Source organism: Chelonoidis abingdonii, chromosome 4 (genome assembly GCF_003597395.2).
Source record: "Chelonoidis abingdonii isolate Lonesome George chromosome 4, CheloAbing_2.0, whole genome shotgun sequence".
Taxonomy (NCBI): Eukaryota; Metazoa; Chordata; order Testudines; family Testudinidae; genus Chelonoidis; species Chelonoidis abingdonii.
This window is the reverse complement of record NC_133772.1, coordinates 46192398-46215156: the sequence shown is the minus strand read 5'-3', so window position 1 is coordinate 46215156 and position 22759 is coordinate 46192398. Positions and strand designations below refer to the sequence as shown.

Here is a 22759-nt window from a genome sequence, read left to right as displayed (position 1 = left end):
CCTGCAAAAGAAAGAAGTTAACATTTAAAAGGAGCTTCTTTAAATAGTATGGAGATTAATGAAATATTTACCACAACATAAAAGGACAGTGCTGTTGAGCTGCAGCTTTCAAATTCCTGATATCTGCCAAGGGAACATGGAAATGAGGAGGGAAGACTAGAGGATATCTTTCAAAGGGCTTTGTCAGCTGCCTGTAATGAACCGAAGTGTTAACACACATTGATTTTAGAAACAGCTTTCTTTGGTGGTCAAGCATGTGCTGATAAGGGCATCCCAATAAGAAATGGAGCACCTGCCCCATATTTTGTGGCATGGCCTTAAGGCCAAACTGCCAATGTTTCCTATGGGAAATGATGCAAATGAAGAAGAGTTTGTAAAATCATCTCTAATGTTTTGTCATGAAAATACTGATGTGATTTAGATTGGAGGCTGAGGTTTATGAGCAACATTAAAAGACTTTGCACAACCTTGCATTCCAGTGGGATAGGACTTTCCCTTATAAAAGAACAATCACCATGAGCCAGTGTAAAGGGAATTCATGTTATTCTGCAGATATTATACAATTTAGTCATAATTATATACCCATTTCTCTGTGTGCACACCTCATTTGTTTCAACTGCTACTTGGCCTTAAATCTGTCCTTTCCTTAAGGTATTGCTATGGATAAGACTGCAGAATTATGAATTCTAGTCGTTACACAAAATTAAGGTGTATACTATACACTTAATATTTTAAATAACAGAACCATTTAATGATCTACAATCACATACAACATAAGCATTTTAACAACTTACATGAAGGCTATCACCACCAACACATGCACCCTGTCCATTAAGAAGACATTAAAAGACACTCATTTTCTAATAAAAGCAAAATGTAATGATTATGTGTGTAAAGGAGTTAAAGAGAGGTTGATCTATACTGTGATAATTTAAGACAGACATCACAAAATACCTCAAACTCACAATAGCTAATTAGCAGTGAAGTAATCAACAGCCTCTTTAATATATGGACAGTATGCTAAAGAAGTCAATAGCAAAGTACAGTAATATAATCAGGTAACAAACACATGAATATAGTTCCATATGAATTATAATCAACTGTACTATTTTTTCAGTTACTCCTTATATTTTAATCATACACCAATGCTTAAATTAATTGTTATTTTAAAAAATTACATAATTTAATTAAGCCAATTAGAGCTTATAATATTTGTTAGTGTTGGTGAAGATGATTATTAGATTTATAAATGCTTTCATGTTTTCATATCTCACCAAAATTACATGTTTAACAGGATTGTACAAACTTACAAATTTTAATTAAAATCCTTGTTATAGCTGTACCTTGTAATACCCTCAAATAAAAAAGAATACAGTTTACAAACTGAAATTTTCAGTATATATTAAAAACCCCTATAGATCACATATAGTGACATATATAAATAGAATAACAGTTCTCTGAACAAGATCTGATACAATTATTAATTATCATCTATCAGCTTTGGCTACTTCCTCCAGGAATTATCCATGAACAAAAAATCAAAACACACAAATCTAGTCATTTTTGCAAAAAATTTTATTAGTTCTTTTGCACAATCAGGGCCATATTTCAATATAGGGACGGTTTAGGGCTTGTTAAAATAAGCAAGAGTTTGAATATTCAGTATTTGGATTCAGTATTTGAACTGCATGATTGATCACGTTATTGTGTCTGTTCTCAGCTTGGATGTGCATTTGTAGAAAGGAGGGAAATTATGTTACTCCTGGCAAGGCTGGCTACTGTGCACATTTTCATTCCCTCTCTCCACACCCCAAAAATGTCTGTGTTGCTAAAACATAAATGCCTGGTCAGTAATAGTTTAATCTATGGATTGAAAACTGGCATTTCTTTTTAAGCCTAAGAAGGGCAGTGGGGGAAGTAGGATTGAGGGAAAATAGGGTAATGATAATCACTGGAAAAATAGAATTTACAGGCCAGATTTACAAAGATATTTAGGTGCTTAGAAGACAGACATACCTAGTGGGATTTACAAAAGCTCGTAAGCAGGTTAGATGAAATCCAATGGAAGTTAGGCCCCTAACTCGCTCAGGCACTTTTGCAAATTCCAGTAGGGGTCTATCCACATCTTTATACAACCAAATGTCTTGTAAATCTAACCTTAAAACTAGTAAGTATATGCAAAAAAAATCTACATAGCAACTTTAGAGGATCCGATTCCTAGCTGGTGTAAATCAGCACAGCTCCATTGAAGTCAATGGAACTACATCAGCTGAGGACTGGGCACTATGTGAAACAAAAGCTATTCAGATCTACTGGGCATTCTGAGAGCACAATTTTAACAACGAGCATGGACCTCTCATAAGCATCTGTAAAACAGCTTTATATATGAATTGTTAAAAACCATTTCCTAGCACTCTGCTTCTTTCCTTTTAGTGGTTGTTTCCTTATATAGTGTCTGAACGCGCAGCCCTTATTCAGGCAAATTCCCCATTGACTTCACTGAGAGTTTTGCCTACACAAGCACTGCAGGATTCAGTTTCCTTCATCCCTAAAAAGCTGTTTTGTTTTGTTTTTTTAAACTGACAGTTGTTAACTTAGCCAATGTCAGGGCATCTGGAGATTTTGGTAGAGTTTGTGTGCATGTGCTCATACTAGCTTTAAACTGTTTTAAACTCTTTATTAACAATGCTGAGGGCTCTTATATTACTTCCAAATAAACATTATTGTTGTTTTTAAATAAAAGGTTTAAATAAAAGCTGGTGCAGCTATGCTGGAGTTCCATGGAAAGCAGCATTCAGCAACTTGGCTTCTAAATCCTAGGCTCATACAAATACTCCCTGGGAGCAGAGATGAGTGAGGAAAATCAGCAGTTGTGAGCTGGAGGAGAGGCTTATGGGAAACTTATGGTGAGAGTGAGTGATGGTCCTGCATCATGGGAGGGAGTGAAGCAGAGCGGGGCGGCATACTCAGGGGAGGAGGCGGAGCAGAGGTGAGCTGGGTTGGGGAGCGGTTCCCCTGTGTGCCGTACCCACCCTTACTTGCTGCAGGCGGCCACACTGTGCCCCCCTGCCCCAGGTCCCTCCGCATAAATGACGACAACGACCAGGGCAGCCGAAGATCCGGCCACTGCGGTCGCCGCCGAAGGATCCAAAATGCCGCCCCCCAAATTCTAGCGCCCTAGGCAACCGCCTAGGTCACCTAATGGGTTGCACCGGCCCTGTTTCCTCCATGGGGTCTGGGTGCACTAGGAGCCCTTGTTAGCTCTGGTTTCCACAAATATTTGAAGACCCAGAGGAATCTATTCTAATCCCCCAAAAGAAACTCAGGGAGGCCCCTGAGGGAAACGCAGGGTATTCTCTTGGACCTTTTCTTTTTGTTTAATGAAGTTGCATAATGAATTATTATCATATGGCTACTGATATTGAGTGTTTTACATTCTCTTCTTGTAATTAGGAATGGCCAAGTTCGAACAGCCACTGGTTCATCTAGCTCAATAACCTGCTTCCAGCCAGACACAAGACAATTAGATGACAGCCCTCATAATAAACACCTTTCCAAGTCCTGCAATGCTCTACTGGAGGGAAGAAGGGAGATTTCTTCTCAGTTACAGTTGGCAATCCTAGAAGGAGGGATGGATAGTCACTGTAACTTTATAACTTAGTTGGTATAATTTTATTTAAAAAAAATTGGGCCCCTTGAAGCAACACTTACAAGGGACCCTCTCTGTGTGGATTTGTTCCTAATTAGAAGCAGGGAAGAATCACTCACCTCCAGGGAATTGTCCCCTCCCTGGAAGAAATCCATCTGGGCATGGGGAGGGGCAAGCCAGGAAAGCAGGGGCAAAGTGTGGTGGGGAGACATGCGTTATCCTTCAGACCAACCTACAGGGGTTCCTCAGAGTTTCAGCTTCTGCCTCGGTATATTAATTTTCCTGTAGACCACCTTTCATGCTAAGGCCACTCTTTAAAAAGAGCAGAGTCCTGTGGCACCTTATAGACTAACGGACGTATTGGAGCATGAGCTTTCGTGGGTGAATACCCACTTTGTTGGATGTATTCACCCACAAAAGCTCATGCTCCAATACATCTGTTAGTGTATAAGGTGCCACAGGATTCTTTGCTGCTTTTACAGATCCAGACTAACATGGCTACCCTTCTGATACTCTTTAAAAAGCGTTACCAAGGGCTGCTGCGGGTGGTGGCTCCTTCAGAGCACGGCAAACCCAAGCCACAGCACCTCCTTGGAAGAATTTAAAAGAAACTGCATTAAGGGAACCCTCACAACATTATTTTCCTGCCCTGTCCCTCCCTGTGGGTTTTTCCTTGGAAGGGCTTGTCTAACCTTGTGATTAAACTTCCTGAACCTTTCATTGCCCATACTTTGGTAGAAAATGGTACAGGCTTATTATATTGTACACTGCATTGTAGATTTGCAAAAAGTATTGCCTTTTAATGTTACAAGAGGTTCCCTTGTTCTTGGATTACAGCATAGATTAAATCATGGTGCACAACAGGTTTTCGATAATCACCCTTTTATCATTATTATTTCATATTCCTCTTTAATATCCCCTTTCACCCTTTTTCTCTCCTATCAAGGGAGCCATTCCTGAAAATGCTTATGTAACCCACTGGTGAGCGTGTGTTATGTGTCTCACTGAATGCCCAATCCACTGAGCAGGAGTCTTTTGTAGCCCCAGCTAAAGAGCTTTAGCTCAAGCTGTAGCAGCTCATACCTTCAGTTCTGGAAGACCCTGATATATTGGTCAAAATGGCAGCCATCTCATTTACACATATACTCATGTGAGCTGTTCCACTGACTTCAATTATTATTTTTGTAAATCATTTATATTATGGTAGCACCCAATCAAAATCAGGACCTCATTCTCCTCGGCACTGTATTTACACATAGGAAGACATGGTTCACGCTCCAAAAAGCTTACAGTCTGATTTCAGTCAAGAAGTCTCAAGTGGGAGGACAGATGAGGATAACAATGGTATGATTGCATGTCTACTTCGGGTAGCTAGTGCACAACCTGACAATTCTGATTCAAGGACATTTTCTTCCCTTTGCCTGTTTCCCATCTTTTTACTGTTATTTTAAACCTCCACCTGTTTCCATTTTTAAACACCCTCTGCTTCTGCTACGTTCTGCATATTTCTAGTTTAGTATTTATTGTTATGCTTCTGATTCATCCTGTGGGGCTATTCATGTGATTAGGGGCTGTTCATGTTATGAAGAGTTTACTGGATTTAGCCTAGAGGTTGTGACCCTATAGACCTTGCACAAACACAACTCCCATTAAAGTGCATGGCTTTTCAGTGGGAGGAAGGACTCCAAGATCAGACCATCCTGCAGTACTCCTAAAACTTAATCCCAGTCCCACTGCAGTCAATGGGAGGGCTGCCACTGACTTCAGCTGGGTCAGATTTGGCATCTAGTTTTTTCAGTCTTCCTTCTTATGCCCCAGGGCCCTAAAAATATTCTTTGCCCTTACTCTGACCTTTGCTATTTTGGTGTTCATTGGAGGAAAGACAATAAAATACTGATGTTCTGTGATGTCACATTGTGTGTGGAAGGGAAGGCAAGAGAGAGATGAGATCGGTTAACTTTTATTTATAATATATTTATAGTGTATGTTCACTTTAAAGTATGATTCATTTAACTGATGGTTACAAATTAGACCATACATAGTAAAATTTTAATAATAATAATAGGAGATATACCTATCTCCTAGAACTGGAAGGGACCTTGAAAGTTCATTGAGTCTAGTCTCCTGCCTTCATTAGCAGGACCAAATACTGATTTTTGCCCCAGATCCCTAAGTGGCCCCCTCAAGTATTGAACTTGCAACTCTGGGTTTAGCAGGCCAATACACAAACCACTGAGCAATCCCTCCCCCCTAGAAAAATTATTTTTCCATCTACAGTCTAATATTCTAGAATATTGTTTTGCCTTCATTGCAAAACATATTAGATACTGAGGTGTGTACATTTATGGTGCTATTTAAGTAACAAATAATAATAAAGTGTATATGTATTGCCTCATTTTTAATGTAAACTGAGAATTATATGAAATCAGCTACAAAGGGCCCAATCCTATTCTTACTGTAATCAATGCCAAAACTCCCATTAACTTAAAAAAGAAAGGCTAATTTGTCTGAGTGTTGAACAGAACAAAAGATCTTTTACAGTATATTTCTTGAATAGATACATTATATATATTGATTCTGACGCACGATAGCATAATATACAAATAAATCTCTCTCTTAGTAATTCATTGGCAAAGAAGTTGAACACAATTTTCCAAATTATTTAAAAAAGTCTCTTAACAAAACCTTAAATACATGTACTCAAACCTATAGTATTTATACAGGCAAAAAACCCATGAAGTCAATGGGAGTTTTCCCTGCATAAAGACTACAGGATCAGGTCTTTATTCAGATTGCAAGACTTAATTTTATTTCTGAACAATTTCTGATCAAATGACATCTGCTGTATTTAGTAAAGAGAAAAGGCAAATGGGGACAGTTAGGATTGTTAACCGGGGCCAATCCAGCAATCCTTGAATCAAGTACGTATTCCTTACTCATATAAATAAGGGATGCAGGATTGGGCCATATTTTGTACAGGTTTGATTTTATGCAATTCCAGTGCATTCTTGAATAAAACAGCAACAGAGCAGCCATTTTGAGGTCTCTGCAACTGTACTGCAATTAGCTTCTCAGTTTCTATATCCTGCATCTAGAGTGAAGGGAGAAACAACAGTATTAGAAGACTGACTTGGCTTTCTCTTCTGAACATTGCATTATATAAATATATGACACATACACATACATATATATATCCTATGTACAGCAGTTGAATGAAAAAGTTGGAGGGAATCAGTGAATTGCATGAAATAAAATAAACCCACAGTGAAATCTGAATGCTAACAGTTTTAGTGCAATTATGATATTCCTCTTCTATGCTCATTAAGGGCCCAATCTGCTACCATTACTCACACTGAATAGTATCTTACTCCCTGAGAAGTCCCACTGAGTTCTGGGGACTAGACACAGAATAAAGTACTACCCAACATGAGTAAAGGTAAAAAGGATCAGTCCCTAACTGATATTCATTTTCTTCAGATAAGATTTATGGGATGTAATGGGGTTGTAATAAATCATGTTATAAAAATTATGAATAAAGCTAAATCCAAAGCTTTTTACAGTAATTGCTTATGATGTAAGACCCTTTAATAACAGCAAGTTACAATTGCATTGTAATGACTCTCTGTTAAATGCAATAAATCTCTGATTTCAGCGTACTGCAGAGAGCCAGCTCCATATGTACTGCACACATTCTGAGAACGCAGGCACACTCTGCTGGCATGCTCTTATGTAATTATATTGATACTTCCCTGGCAGTGATAAATCTTACCATAGGACTGTTTGATTTACACTGAGAAAGGTTAGGTCAAGACTGTCATGATTTTGTGATAGCATAAAACAATTTAAAACATCTTTCTGGACTTTCACTTGAGTGATGGAAAGAGAACCTTTAAAAAAAGAAAAAGCCACCTACACCAGGCAGTCAGGAGAAAGCTAGTTCTTTAAGCAACAAAAACAAGATCTGCTCTAACTGAATTCTTCAATATCCCAAGGACATACATGACTTAAATAGGCATTTCAGTCTGCATGACTGGGCAGATACATATACATTCCTTCATTTCCTGGGCCATCAACTCAACATTCACTTAAAAGTCTTTCCAAATGGGTACAGAATTCTGTCAGATATAATAGCTCCTAGTTTCCTTAGCATCAAAGAAAACAGAAAATCATGCTCCATCAACACATAGCTACATTCCCCATTCAAATACAGAGAGTGAGATCTGTCCAGATCATGCATTGTTTGATATGTTGTAAGGCATCTTGCCACCACGTGCCCTTAGTGTGAGAAAGCCTTGTCTGTACCTGCTGTGGATCAGCTCACAGGCTCAAACCACCAGCCTCAGGCAACACTTGCCTTACAAGCCTCACGCTCTCTCTGTACCAGGCGCACACCCACCCCTGAGTCCTCAGAGAGTGCCCCTGGAGTGCTCAATCCCAGTTCCCCTGAAAAAACCCAGAAGTCTCAGAGCCACTACTCTCAAAGGAACAGCATACACCAGCTTACAAAATTCAACTCAGGATGCACACCCTTCTGAACATACAGCACTTCATATATACAGAGAGAGAGAGCGAGAGAGAGAGAAAGCAAGAATAAAGGCTTGTCTACACTTACAAGTGCTGCACTGGCACAGCTGCACCAGTTCAGCTGCGCCACTGTAGCACTCAGTGAAAACATTACTTACACCGGCGGTAGACTTCCCATACCCCCGAGTGACGTAGTTGATACTGTAAACCACGCCTAAGTTTATTACAGGACAGAGAGATTCAAGTGATAGAGTGAGAATACTGGGAACAAATGGTTATACATTAAACAAAATCACAATATGCATTCTAGAGTCTATACTTAACTAACAAGGCATTCCCCTCTCTTACAAGATGGCTTACTCCATGTCCTTTTCCCAGCATTTTCAAGCAGATTGGCAGAGACCCCTTCTTATAATATCAAGCCTGCTGGTGGCTTGTCCTCACAGATTAAATGAATGAGGCTGCTCCTCCATACCCCTTGGTTATACCCCTAAAAGTGTATTGTCCTTACCTGTAAACAGGGCTCTCCTGTGCTGTATTACTTCTTCCTATAAATTTCCTCCCTTAAGATTTCCCAATCCTTCATTAGCATTGGGCTAAGTCTGTAAATGGATGCCCATTGTGAGCTATACAATACTTCATTTATATGTATACAGACAAAACATGTATATAGATAAAAACTTTTTACATGAAAGAAAACTTGCTTTTCACCTTTCTGTTGACCAGTCCCTAGTCACAGACCTTAAGAACATCTCCGTTCACAACATCCATCCACACATTTTCCAATGGTTCTGGTGACCAGTGTGACATTGGCTTTCATTAGAGACCTTACATTATACTCTTTTGGTCCCTGTACCCTTGTGTTCCCTTGTGACCTCCAGAGGGTATCCAGAAGTTCTTGAGTCACACCTTAGCAACAAAGAAAACATAAAGCTGCATTTCAAAAAAGAGTTAAAAAAGAATTAGGTCAATTCATGGAGGAAAGGTCCATCAATGGCTATTAGCCAGGATGGGCAGGGATGGTGTCCCTGGCCTCTGTTTGCCAGGAGCTGGGACTGGGTGACGGGATGGGTCACTTGATGATTACCTGTTCTGTTCATTCCCTTTGGGGCACCTTGCACTGGCCACTGTCAGTAGACAGGATACTGGGCTGGATTGACCTTTGGTCTGACCCAGTAGGGCCATTCTTGTGCCTATTTCCCATGCAAATAGAGAGAGCCCTGGTCAGTCCACATCATGTATTGTTTGATGTGTTGTAGAGATTTACACAAGTCAGAAAGTTCAACTGGATTTCAATTTGAAACTGAATTTCCACCCATCTATTCTATTTTATTCAGGTTCTTACATAGCCCTCCTCACCATAACACCTGAGACTCTCTGGCATTTGGATCCAGTGTTCTAGTTTGTCCAGTTATGAATTATAAAAAAAGGCTCCAGGCACAACATAACTGGATAAATTCATGGCGGCTAAGTCCATAAATGGCTATTAACCGGGATGGGTAAGGAATGGTGTCCCTAGCCTCTGTTCATCAGAGGGTGGAGATGGATGGCAGGAGAGAGATCACTTGATCATTGCCTGTTAGGTTCACTCCCTCTGGGGCACCTGGCATTGGCCACTGTCGGTAGACAGATACTGGGCTAGATGGACCTTTGGTCTGACCCGGTACGGCCATTCTTATGTTCTTAACATTAGGAATTAGATGTTCAGGAGAACTTCTAGTACATACAGGGACAAATCCTGAGAGGTGCTGAACACCTGGAAACTGTCACTGGCGTGGAGGCAGTGTGATATAATAGAGAGGGCCCCTGAGATGGAGTCAGGAGACCTGAGGTGAAATCCTGGCCCACTGAAGCGAATGGCAAAACACACATTGACTTCCATGGGGCCATGATTTTGTCCCTGGGCTCTAATCCCAGCTCTGCCACTTGTCTGAGTAACCTTGGGCAAGTCATTTCACCTCTCTATGCCCCTGTTTTGCCTCTTTGTATGTTTTGTCTATTTAGACTAGGGGTAGGAACTGTCTCTGGCTTTGTGTATGTTCAGCACCAACCACCATGGGGACTACACCTTGACTGTGGCCTCTAGTCTGTACTATAATAACTACATCATCATAATCTTGGCCGTAATGTGCCATCATTTTTTAAAGTAGATCTTCCCATTGCTTCTCAGCATTTTTCAGGATTTGGCCCACATCCTGCACAGTTGCTTATAACTTATGTTTTCCAGACAAATCAAGCATGGCTTAACCAGCTCTCTGATACCCTAACCAATGTCTTTTAGTGTCAGGTGTTTTTTCAGTGCAAAATGAAGGCACTTTTATATAAGTTTTGCTTAAGCAAGAGACATCGGGTGGTTGGTTGATTAGTCCTAGATGTTTATACTTTCTAAAAATCCCAAGGGTGCAAGCAATTTTATTAAAAGAGCTTATGTTCATTTAAACCAGTATGGATTACTTGAAGTGTTAGCTATGTCTAAACAGCAATAAATCAATACCACAAAAGTGCACTCATTCTTCTTGAGAAAAGGCATTTAGAAAGTCTGCTCCATTAAGAAACAAAATAAGTTTAATTTAGGCTGCAGATGTCAGTAAGATTGCAAGAAGCATTTTAGGTCCCACCTAAAATACAGATACACACAAACTTCCTGTTTATTCTGGAGAAGAGAAGACAGAGAGGACATGATAACAGTTTTCAAGTACATAAAAGGTTGTTACAAGGAGGAGGGAGAAAAATTGTTCTCCATAACCTCTGAGGATAGAACAAGAAGCAAAGGGCTTAAATTATAGCAATGGTGGTTTAGGTTGGACATTAGGAAAAACTTCTTGTTGGTGTGGTTAAGCACTGAAATAACTTGCATAGGGAGGTTGTGGAATCTCTATCACTGGAGAATTTTAAGAGCAGGTTAGACAAACATCTGTCAGAGTGGTCTAGATAATACTTAGTCCTGCCATGAGTGCAAGGGACTGGGCTAGATGACCTCTTAAGGTCCCTTCCAGTCCTACAGTTCTATGATTCTATTTACACCAACGTGAGACATTTTTCCTCTATTTTTCTCTTCTAGAGAACTGCATGACAGTTTGATGCAGTTACAATAACATGCAAGAAAAACTATGATCTTGGACCAAATTCTCTGTCAGTGTAGATCCGTGCAGCTCCTTTGACTTTAACAAAGATGCACCAGTTTACACTAGCTTGGCCTGATGTCTCCCTTTCATAGATGTTCATGTTTTTAAGGCCTACTTTTACAAATAAAATGCACACATACAAGTATGTGCATGATATGGTAAATTTAAACATAAGCCCCAGATAGGTACAATAGAAACATTCCTTTTTACCACACAATGATTAATCACATTACCTGAGGCAGAAATCCAGGCTCAATCCAGCAAATGTGATTTTCACTGGTAGTAGCTGCAGACATACTGTGAATATAAGTTCTGGTATCTGTAGAAGCTAAGACAAAAATCTCGTTCTTCGAAATCGGTCTCTTGCTCCTCAGTTTGACAACAATTCTAGACTTCTCTGGAACGTGAAAACAGGCCTCGCTCCATATGTTTGAAAGGAAGATTGCCCAGACACACAGCTAAACTCTGAACTGAAGAGTCCATAAAGAAACTCAGCTACACAGATGGCAAAAGGCTCAAAGCCTTGCAAGACAGTTTGTGGCCAATGAGGGTACAGAAAGGGAAACAGTAGTCCCAGGCCCTATGTCATGTTTTCACAAAGGGCAAAAACTAATGTGTGTAGGGATATGCATTTGCACAAAGATGAGGAAACTTAGCTATCATCCATTGCACTGCCCTGTACATGATATTAATCACAACACTGTAGAATTTCATCATGGTGCTTAGAGATCAAGCAGCATAACTCCCACTAATGCTAATGGGAAAACATGCTATTACATTCACCTGCACTCTGTACTGGAAAGGTCCGTTAGCTTACTAGCAAAATAACAATTATGAATTTTTCAACTTGTTTAAAACAACACCCACTGGACATTTGCAGGCAGGAGTATGCCCATTTTCATGAGAATGTCGTCACCCTGCCCAAGATGTTAAAGTGATTAGTGATTTGGGTGCCTGACTTGGGACTCCTAAAGGGGTCCAATTTTTAGAAAGTGCTGAGCACTGACCCAGGGAAAATCAGGCCCTTTTAAGGAGTCTCAGGTCAATACACTCCAGACCACTAGTCACTTCAAAATTTTGCCCCTTGGCTTTGAAATTCAGATCTTTTGGGTGCAGTTTTTATCTGAAGTAAGATTGTTAGAGTAACAATTACTCTATGTGTATCCTACTATTTTGTCTCAGAACTAGAACTGGTCAAAAGTTTTCTAACTAACTTTTATTTAAACCAAAAAGCATTCTATTTTCCAAAGTGAGATTTTTTCCCCTCAAAGAAGTGTTTATTCAAAAATTTCTCTTCTCTCTATGAAACTGGGGAGGGGGGGAAGAATAAAACAAAACAAATATTTTATTTCATCATTTTTCCTTTCTTCTCCCTCTTCCTTCACTTCCTTCTTTTTTCAGAGGCAAAATTAGAAAAAACGAAGGAGTAGAGAGGAAGAAAGGGAGGAAAAGGGTAAGGGGAGAACAGGACTAAAGGAAACGAAGCATCTGGGGGAGAAGAGCATTTTCTATTCACATTTTTACAAAAAAAAAAATTGAACAAGAAATTTCTCCAGCTCGAAATCTGCAGAAATAAAATGGCTTAAACACTTTTTGATTATTTTCACTAATAATGTTTTCTATTTTTCAATCAGTTTCTACACAGAGCACACTTTTCACTGAACAGCTACACAAATATCACAAAGTTTATGATCTTTTGAATCAGGTATGTGTGGAAACAAAGTTCCACATGGATCAGGAAGATATGTCCGTGTTTTGTAAATTTCATATTTGCAAGCCTTGACCTAGCTGCATGTAGGGTGACCAGACAGCAAGTGTGAAATATCGGGACAGGAGTGGGGGATAATATGCACCTATATAAGACAAAGCCTCAAATATCAGGACCATCCCTATAAAACCGGGACATCTGGTCACCCTAGCTGCATGGTGTTATTACATCTTCCCCCTTAAATGATCCAAACCTCTGCTTCTGGTACTTTGCCTCTTACTCAGAGGCTGTGGCGAAAATTTTGGTTATTAGGGAACAGTAACACTAGTTTTATTTATATAGTTACTCTCCCTCCCAAAGCATATAGGGTGCTCTGCAGCAGAGTAATTGCAAACACAATATCATAAAAACTTCACAAGTACAGCCTCTTAAAACAGAAACACAAAAACAAATCAGACAGTCCAGCTGAAATAATAGGAAGGAGGTTTAGCCATGCTAAAGACACATTAGGGAAAAGAGGGGAAAGCTTTTTCTGAATGAGGAACAGAATCAGATACATATCAAGAGGAATGAACTCCACATTGCGGTGGCCATCACAACAAAAGCAAACATGCCTTCTGACTGCAGAAGCAATGGTTGGGATCCTGAAAGGGGGTTGGTGCATTATGTCAGATACCCAGCAGTGCAGAGTTGAGACCATCATAGGTTTTAATCTCCACATTCGGCCAATTTAAAGCAAATCTATCACTTTGCAAACAGCCAGTATAAAGAATGCAAGGTGGGGATCATCTAATCCTGATCATTCAAATCAGTGAGCAATCATGCCAGTGCATTCTGAACCTGCTGCAAGCAAAGAACAGTCTGACTAATAGCCCTTCAAAGAGGGGATCTGTAATATCAACCTTCATGGTCATAGAAGCGTGTTTTGTTTTTGTAAGGTTGTGACTGAACAGAGGATTGGCCTGTGCAAATGAAAATAATTGTACTACTTCTGACACTTGGAAGGACATGGTCCAAGGACATTTTGGGGTTCCAGCAAACATGTTCTGATGCATTCATTTTTTCTGTGGCCCATGAAGGACAGGCACCAACCTTGTAAGAAAAATGAGGCCAACTTTGTCTCCTCAAAGGCTCAAACACATACAGAGGGACTTTGATGCTCTATGATGCCCTTTGTGCTCAGAAATCCCAAGTACGAACTATGACTTCACCACACACCCAAGGCCCTGAATCATATTTGGAAAGATCTTAAGAGAGATTTAAAAGGAAAGGTCTTTCTCAGCAAAGACACTGTATCTTCGAGAGGCTAGGACACATCACATGTACTTACCGTAGCTAAGAGAGAAGACAGTTATTGCCTCTGAAAGCAGAGAGATGGCAAGAGCAGCAGTGTCAGCCCAAGTAAGTATTACTCCAGTGGGTTCTCATTACAGGTGAGATCCAGAAATATTTATCACACACTTGTGTATAGTTTAGCATATGGTTAGAACCAATATCATTTAAAAAAACGAGCCTGGGCCAAACAGTTGTTAATCTTTAATTCAGGATTTATTAGTATAATGATTATATGCATTCCCTTATCTAGGGGCTTCAATATGAATATATGCTTATGATCTGATAGACGAGAACTTCATTGATTGCATACAGCACATCCTATAGTAACAAGGAAGAGCTATGGTAACAAATGAAAGGCAGCATAGTAAGCAGGGGAGTGAAATACAGGAACTTCCAAGTTTTAATTCTGGCGCTGACTTGATACATGACCTCTGGCAAGTCACAACCTCTTGGTATTGGGTTCTCTATCTGTATAATCAGGATAATACTTATTTAGCTACCTCTTAGGGGTATTGTGAGAATTAATTAGTAGTTAATGTTGGCACAGTGACTTGGAGATATAATAGCCCTACAAATTATTAAGTAAAACGTATTTACTCTCAGTGTTATGTTGCTTTAAGCAGGTCAAGCAAGGACATCTTTTTATGACAGTAGGAAGAGCTAAAATTCCTTTCAAAATAAATCAGTGGCACCAGAAGGCAGCTTTTATCTTTACTTCATTCAGAATATTCAGCACCCCTACAATAGAGAAACTGACAACAAACAAGAAAGCAAAGCCTACAGCAATTCAGGTATGTTAATCATAGGAACATTTAAGGTTATGCCTATAATACCTTCTCCCAAACCACAGTTCAAACTTAAGGAAGTTTCTTTGCCTCACATACAGGAAGAATCACTGTAGCAAGATATTCCATGTGCAACCAAACTCTATATGACAAGATCATTGATAAGTCTATTGAACCATATTTGACTGGGAGATAAGGAAGAAAGAAGTCAGGTAAATGGGATACACAGAAGAAGATCCACTATCTTGTCTAAGCATAGGGAACGTTTTGCCTGTATATCTGATTTTAAACTCAGACACATAATAAAGAACAGGACTCTGTTCGTGCCATATGTTGTCTGCCTTCCTAGTTGCAGCTAGAGGAGTCCCATGAGACTAAAAAAAATTTCTTCCTGAGTGTACTGATCCTGCTTCTGCTGTGGCCTATATGAATGGAACAGAAATTTCAGGTTTAGGGAATACTATAGAAACAATCAATTTGTGCCTGAATTATCAAAACCCGTGATTGTCTGTCTATACTGAAAGAAGGACAGGAGACACCTGACATCGATTTAGTCAGGCCGCAACTTTATTATTAGATGTCTGGCACTACCCAGCAGATAAAAGTGTACAGTGCAGGTAACTCCATGTTTATTCCATAATTACCTGGGGGGCTTTGACCAGCTCTCCCTTTTTTCCCATCCAGGTCCCTATAGTGAATTCATTGCTGGGATCATACCATCCATCCCCCACCTCGTAGGAGGGTTAAGGAGGCTATAACAATGGGGGTTGGCTCCCTGCCGTACCAATCATAGGAGTCCCCAACCACCCCCCATTTGTTCCTTTACCAAACACCTCTTTTTAAGTCCTTTTCCAAGCTGTTTATCTGGTCACTGTATACCTTTCCTATGGAGTGCCTGCACTGGACATCCGCCCTACACTTCAATAATGAGTTGCAACATGTGGCCTACCGCCTGTCATGCCGTGCATGAACAAAGCCCACCTGAACCCGCTGTGGGGAAGGCAAAAAACCCCCAAATCCATCGAAGCCAATATGGTGGCAAGGGAAAAATTCCTTCTCAGCTCCATCATAGTGCCGGTGTGGACAGCGTGAAACTTGTGTCGCTCGGGGAGTGTCACACCCCTGAGCAACATAAGTTAGATTGACTTAAGCAATAGTGTAGACCTGTCCTAAGATAAGCTTTTACTACTGTTTACTCCTGTTAGCACTGCACTAACCAACATAGCTGATCAGGGATTCACTCCTTCTTATGTATCAGCAGAAGAATGCGTAACTAAATTCCCATTTCGGAATCTTTATTACTGGTAAGAGATGCAGAAGAACCCAACCTAGCTTTCAGATTCCAAACTGAGGGCTTTGTTCTGGAAGACATCGAGAAACAATAAGGGCAGGATTCTTAGCTGGTGTGAGCAATCATAGCACTGCTACGTTTGATGGAATGGTAGCCATTTACACCCATTAAGGATCTGGCTCGAAATATGGAATTCCATGATAATTTTAAGAAAATAATTTCTCACAGTAGAAATGCAATGTCAGGACTGAGATTCCATGGCTTCCACAGAAATTGTGGCTGGTCAGCACCTTTCAGAATCAGGTCCTAAAGGAGTTCTCAAAAATGGGTTAAGCATTATAAAAAGTTTAAACTGGTGAATAAAGCAATTGTTTAGCTTTGATCCATTGGTATTAGTGTTCCACAGGGAGGTAATAATAATCCTTTGCGCTTCTATATGCCTTTTATACAAGGATCAAAGCACTTTACAAATATTATATTAATTCTCACAACATTCCTGTGAGGTAGATAAGAATTATTTTTTTAATTCTTTCAAATGTATAAACTGAAGCACAGTGAGATTAAATTATTTGCCCAGGACCATACAAAAAATCATGGGCAGAGGTACGAATAGAAACTTGACTTGTAGTCCCATTGTTTCAAATCACACTAACCACAGATTTCAGCAGAAGTGTTATGTGACATTATTAGCTTCCTTCTAAATAGCTGAAGAGGAGTGAAATCCAAATCTAGGAGCACTGGTACAGTGTGCAATTCTGATGAACAGTGCTCTAAAAACCCAGTGTTCCTCCTCCTATCTGCAAATGAAAGGATAGTAGAAAACTTTCACACAGTCTAGGATGACCCACAGTATCCTGTCCTTCCTTCTCCAAGTATTTGTTTTTATTCACTAGAAAATAAAGGGATAAACTGAGCTGTGGAAATGCAAGCAAAAATATTTAAAGATTAATTGCCATGGTCATAGCAGATGACATGTTCCTGCCCCACCTTCCCTCAAGTTTATTGTGAAACATCCTAGATTCATTTTATTAACAAAACAATTAGTACCCTGGGAAAGCCAACCTTTACAAGCTAAAGGCCTATGGATGGAAGATTTTAGGAGTGCTGAAACAATTTGTATTGTGGTAGTGCAAAGAACCATTGAACCAAACAGTAAACCTTGTATATGATGGAAAACACTTCAAGCTGGAGGTGCAGCAGCACCCCCAGCAACCTTAATTCGAGCCCCTATAGAGGGCTGTACTAATCCCCTCATCATTGCTGCTCCAGCAGGAGGCCAGGAGCCACTGGCCAATACAGCACCCAAAGTGGGCAGATATGGCCAGAGAAGTGGCATGGCCAAGGCACTCAAGAGATGTGCTGCTAATTCACCACAGGTGAGGATTTGCTGTTCTGAAAAAAGAAACGTGAAAGTGGTGCCATCTTAGTCAACAGACCTTCTCCATGGGAGGATTCAGTCATATCTGATAACTTTAGTGACAGCAGAACCCCTGAGGAGGGTTGCAGTGCAAACATTGCTTATCACCCCCCCTCTCCCCACAGCATGAATGCCCCACTGATACTGATACTCCTACCCCCTTACTGGTGAACAATGGTTCCAATTTGGTCCCTCCTCCATACCACCCTAGTTAAATACTTGAATGAAGGCCATAGTCTATAAGCTGAAGTCTAGTATGTGCAGAAATGTCCAACAGAACTTTCTGTTTAATCAAGGGATTTCCTGTCTAATAAGGAAGATCATTAAATGGCACCAAAATACCTTCGTCTTCATTCTGCACATTGTACAAGCAGATTTCCTAAGGATTCTATTTTAAATCCCACATATTTTGGATCTACAGCTGAGGGCACAGGGAAGTTGCGGGTCAGATTTTCTAAAGAACTCCATATGAGCAGATTCAGATAATGACTTTTATAAAAATTAACCTATCTGAGAAATATTTCCTTCCTTCCTTCAAATGTGGAATTCTCCTTCCCCCAAAATTATACTGCCCGAGACCCAGGAAGGGTAGGATTCAATCCTGCAACAGTGACAGGATTAGTCTCTGCTGTGGTTTCTCGCAGCTCTCCAGGGTTAAGAATAGGAGCTTTATACCAATGGAGAGAAGAGATTCTCTTCTTTCTGATGTGTCCCAGCATTCACCTGTAGCACCAGATGGTTTTCAGATGTTTATTGCATCTTAGAATCATGACATACTTAGATATGGAATAACTATTTTGTATTATTTATAGGAGGTTTTGGGGTTTGTTTGTTTTTTTGTCTCCTGAATTCTGAAGAATTGGACTCATGGTAATTAACGGCCTAGCCTTTACAGGTAGAATGATATAACAAATAGTTCCTAAAAAACCTGTAGAACTCTCTAAAACATTCTTAAAATAGTCTTCTATAAGATGTGTCATCTATATAGAATCCATCTGATGTAAAGATGTTAATGACACTTGGGATGACTGGCGTAACTTTGCTACTTTTTGACTAAAATAAATTGATATTCTACTCATGTAGATACAGTCCTTATAGCATACTAAACTATCATATCTTTCCACATACACACACTCTCTCTCTCCCTCTACCTCTCAAACACACACAGACACTAAAAGAAATGGACCTGGGTCAGGGGAAATAAAGTTGCCAAAATACCCTATTTCTCATAGGTGTGTGTATATATATATAATTTTTCAGCACTTATATACTGGTATATTTTTGTTTCAACTAACAGAAAAACCTTCCTTATTTATAATTAAGTAGACAGTCTAGTTAATATAAAACTAACTTGCACATAGATGTGAAATATAAATCAACGTAGGTGCAATTCAGGAGATGAGGCAGCTAGCTACAAGGTTAAGTGTGTACTTAGATGGCCTGTATATGCCTGCAAATTTTGACTATCCAGTGTTGTTCCACTTTAATCTGGAGTGTTTTGTTTAAGTACAGTTTACTGTGTTGTTGTTTGGTTTTTTTTTTAATATAAATGACTTCTGCGTTTCTCTGGCACATACCAACACCAGTATACAAACAAGGGGTTGGAGCTAAGTCCTTATGCTTCCTTAACTTTGTTATTTCCTGATTTTTGAGTATGCAAGGTAACCATGCAAATGTAATGTTTCCTCCAAAAGATTTTTAAATTGAATATCCTAGGTTTGGATTGTTTTATTTATTTATTTTAAACAAGAAAAGAGAAATTCCATAATGGGGAATTGTTTTGCTGGAAACCACTGGAGCAACCTATCTCAGACACTTTACAAAGGAGGGAACCTGTCTTGCAGACAGGAGACATGGGATATATGTAACCTTGAAAGATGCACAGTAAATAAGACAAGTGTTTCTGTAGATCTGTTTCATTCATTGCACGCCTTTACTAAAGTTTTCATTGTTCAACTAAGTTAGGTACCCGTGCATTCACAGTCATGGTTCCCTTCAGCAGAACATTTTACAAACTTAGGGAAAAACCTCTGTGTAAAAAGTACTGCCTCTGTGTGTACTGTGGTGTTAAACTGCTCATAAGTCAATTAATTTAAAATCAATTTGCCTTGGGACACTCAGAGACATTTCTCCTCAATGAGGACTGTCATCCTGGCAAATTTCAGTTTTCTACCTCAATCCTCCTCAGGGCTAGAGCTGATGAAAACATTGCATGTATTTTGCCTAACTAGCGATTACCCCCCATTGTTCTCATACTAAAAAATGTCTGGCCAATTTTTGTTAATATTGGGGGAGGGGGGCTACTTTTTTGCAGAGACAAGGCCTGGAAACATTAAAAATGAAAAGTTAAAGTTTTAAGCAACTGAAAACTGGAATTACTTTCCTACTTTTAACTATAACAATTTAGAGGTTGCCACTGCACCTGGTATAGATGACGTATTAGGCTGGATAGATGAATACATAAGATTGAAAAACTTCCACTGAAGTTGGGTTATGTTAGAGCTAAATTTTTCCTAAAGGGTCTTGAGAATACCCTCTTTATTTGGAAAACGTAGGAATAGTACTAACCACTTGTATAGTTCTTTCCATTTTCCAAAGGACTGTACAACAATATAAAAGAATTAGACATCACATTACCTATACATTATACAAAGCTATATGAAACATATTTCTCAGGGACTCACTCTACACATCTCCAGTTTGCATCCCTCTGTAAACAGAAACAATAAAATCGAAAGCAGTTTCTTCATTTTTGACCAAAGCAAAATGCATTAGCAACCACTGAGTTGCAGTTGTCACTTCCAATGCAGTATCCAGGATGTTATCCATATAATCATTATACCTAATCTCTCTAGGTATTTGTAGTTTGCTATTCACTGGTGTGTTTCATCATTGCTGATAGTAAAATCGTTTAATAGAAGCAGGTAGTTGGGTAGGTGACAGGCTGATTGATAACAAGGTCTCCATTTGAAGCCATACTATAATAGGAGACAGACGTCTGGAGCAGCTTGCAGGCAGAATTCTGTTTAAATTTTCTGCACCCAGGAGATGTTATCACAGAAAACATCATCACGCAATCTGGCATTCACCAAACAAGAAACCACCACCACAAACATAACCCAACCTAACTCATTTCCTTAGGGAAAAAATTAGAGACCTTCACTCATGGCCCTCAAAGCAATTTCTTAACCCATAAAAATGTAAGCCCTCTATAAGATACTTCACACTGTAATGACACTGGCACATATCCTTCCCTCTCCCCTCCTACCAGTAATTACCACTGTATAAGGATCTTAGTTTCGTCTGTTTAAGGGTACCAGAAAAAGAGAATTGACTTTGGAACAAATTGTATTTTAAATACAATCTCTTATATGTCACTACTTTGGCAGAGATATTGGTGCCCTCAGAATACAAACTCACACATTACATTTAGAGCCCACTCCTGCTCCCAGTGAAATAAATGGCAAAATTCCCTTGACTGCAATGGGAGTAGAATCAGACAAATCTTCGGGACAAGAGGCAAATTTTGCCTCCTCCAGGTTTCCATAAAAACTTGGGCACAACAGAATCAGTGTGGGTCTACTGCACAAACAGGGAAGATGGACAAGATTGGAGGCACCCGTGTAGGGGATTCACACAACATTCCTGCCCAGGTTAAAGCTGTGCTGTGGCTTCCCTCTCCATATCTGTCCAGTGTTTGCACCTACTTGGAGATTCCAGAATGTCTGACAGAATATACCCTCTATCCACTGCTATGAGAAAACATTTTCCCTTCACACTTACTTGCTTGCAAAACTGTAAGGAGAGAGCTTCCTGGATGGGGAAGGGGAGTGTGTAGAGAGGCAGGGGCTGGGACAACGACTGCAGTCCCCAGGATTGTCTGCCCTGTCAGTCTTGTGGTTAGGGTTGCCACCCCTGAAGTACAAAAGGGGGGCGGGGGAGACATCTGAGATGATCCTGAGCCCATAACTGGTCATCTGGCGGTATGTCCTGAAAATCTGTAAGGGTGCTCTGTACATCTAGCTCAAAAAGGGACACTCCTGGGAAAACCTGGAAAGGTGACAACCCTACTTGGGGCGCTTGAGTTAACATTAATCCACTTTCCTCCTCCTTTCTTTAAACACACCTGGAGGGATGGTTATGCAAAAGTAACCCACATAGGGGATTACAGGATTCCCTAACCCCTAACCTAATGCATAAAGATAGGTTGTGGGTGGTAGGAAATTCTATCCGGAATCTTCCAGGCCTGCATCCAGCTCTATAATCTGCATTGATTTCTAATTTAATATTGGCACAAGGGGGAGGTTTAGGCAAAAATCTTAATTGCATAGTGTGTTCAAATGAATATAAAACAAAACTGTTTTCCTACCAAGGATTGTAGGACTCTGCTATACCAGTATTTTTCAGCATCCCTAACCTATGAGCAGATGGACAGAATTTGTACATTAGTGGCTGTCTTTCTTAATGAAGGAGTGCTGCATCTTCCATTGCCATGTGTTGTTGCAGTTGCTATGGTAACAACTGAATGAATAGCAGAGGGGGTGGTGGCATAAAATCTGTGTAAATTGAAAGCATTTTAGTGGGCTTTATGCACATACACTCCTTTTGATACAGTATCATGCATTTTTAAAAGATATTTACTGGGTCACAGAGTATGGCATCCCTGAATTTGCCTTTTTAAAAATTATGTCTTACTTACCAGGAGCCTCAGTCACAGACCAGAGACCTATTGTGCTAGTTACTGTACAAAGACAAAAGAAAAAGATAGTGCATTTACTTAGTCTAGCTCTCAAAGACTGTACAATCTATGTGGCACACTTTATACACCATATCTCTCTGATGCCTAAACACACTATCAACTTGGGACCAAATCAAAGCGGTTTTATTACTCCAGGGAAAACTCATATAATTTAAAATTAGAAATA

The 22759-nt window shown here is 39.8% G+C and overlaps 1 protein-coding gene across 2 annotated transcripts in view; it reads left to right on the top strand.

Annotated features, from left to right (window-relative positions):
- KCNC1 (potassium voltage-gated channel subfamily C member 1) overlaps positions 1 to 22759 on the top strand; it is a 142723-nt gene that overhangs the window by 5388 nt on the left and 114576 nt on the right. The window lies entirely within an intron of this gene.